General features: G+C 38.6%; 1 pseudogene; it reads left to right on the top strand.

The window, feature by feature from the left end:
* On the top strand, positions 1 to 971 carry LOC102918476 (cyclin-H-like; annotated as a pseudogene).
* The last annotated feature ends 208 nt before the right edge of the window (positions 972 to 1,179 follow it).

Raw genomic sequence — 1,179 nt, 5'->3', positions numbered from 1 at the left:
ATGTACCACAGCAACAGCCAGAAGCAGCACTAGACCTTTGTGGGCGAGGAGCAACTGGCGCGCCTGTGGGCTAACACCAACAGCAAAGTCAAGTGCAAAGGGGTAGCTAACAGTAAGGTTCTTCTAAATGATCCAGTGTTTCCTGAGGCTTATGAAGAAATGACACTTTGCAAATACTATGAGAAAAGATTATTGGAATTCTGTTTGGTGTTTAAGGCAACATTGCCCCTCTCTGTTGTGGTTACAGCTTGTGTGTATTTTAAGCGTTTTTATCTTAATAATTCAGTAATAGAATATCACCCCCAGATAAAAATGCTCACGTGTGCATTTCTGGCCTGCAAAGTAGATTAATTCAGCATGTCTAGTCCTCAGTTTGTTGGCAATCTTCAAGAGAGTCCTCTTGGACAGGAGAAAGCACTGGAACAGATTTTGGAATATGAATTACTACTTATACAGCAGCTTAATTTTTACCTTATTGTCCACAATCCTTATCAACCATTTGATACCCCATGTTAGAGAATCCAGAGGTTTTGAGGAAAACAGCTGATGATTTTTTTAGAAGAATTGTGTTGGCAGATGCTTATCTTTTATACACACCTTCACAAATTGCCCTGACTGCTATTTTATCAAGTGCCTCTAAAGCTGCAATTACTATGGAAAGTTATCAGAGAGTCTAATGCTGAGAGAAAACAGAACTTGCCTGTCACAGTTACTGGATATAAGGAATAGCATGAGAAACCTAGTAAAAAAGTATGAGCCACCCAGGTCTGAGAAAGTTGCTGTTCTGAAACAGAAACTGGAGTGATGTCATTCTGCTGACCTTGCCCTTAATGTGGTTATGAAGAAGAGGAAAGGCTATGAAGATCATGACTATGTATCACAGAAACCCAAACAAGAAGGGGAGGAATGGACCGATGATGACCTGGTAGATTAATCTCTCTAACCATTTGAAAGCACAATGGCAGTGCTAACTCAGCAACAGAATTAGGAAACATGTCTGACATTTAACTTTCTTTTAAGTAGTGCAATGTGAAACATCAAAATGTATTAAACTTTTCTAGTTATAAAAAATACATGCATTTTTATCACACCCACTATTCCCTCCGCATCACCCATTTTAAATTCAGTAAAAATTGCAAGATCTAGTTCTGTATACTTTCCAGGATATTTAATTGGACA

Source organism: Peromyscus maniculatus, chromosome 1 (assembly GCF_049852395.1).
Source record: "Peromyscus maniculatus bairdii isolate BWxNUB_F1_BW_parent chromosome 1, HU_Pman_BW_mat_3.1, whole genome shotgun sequence".
NCBI lineage: Eukaryota > Metazoa > Chordata > Mammalia > Rodentia > Cricetidae > Peromyscus > Peromyscus maniculatus.
Note: the sequence above shows the minus strand (reverse complement) of the source record. Positions and strands in the feature narration are given on the sequence as shown.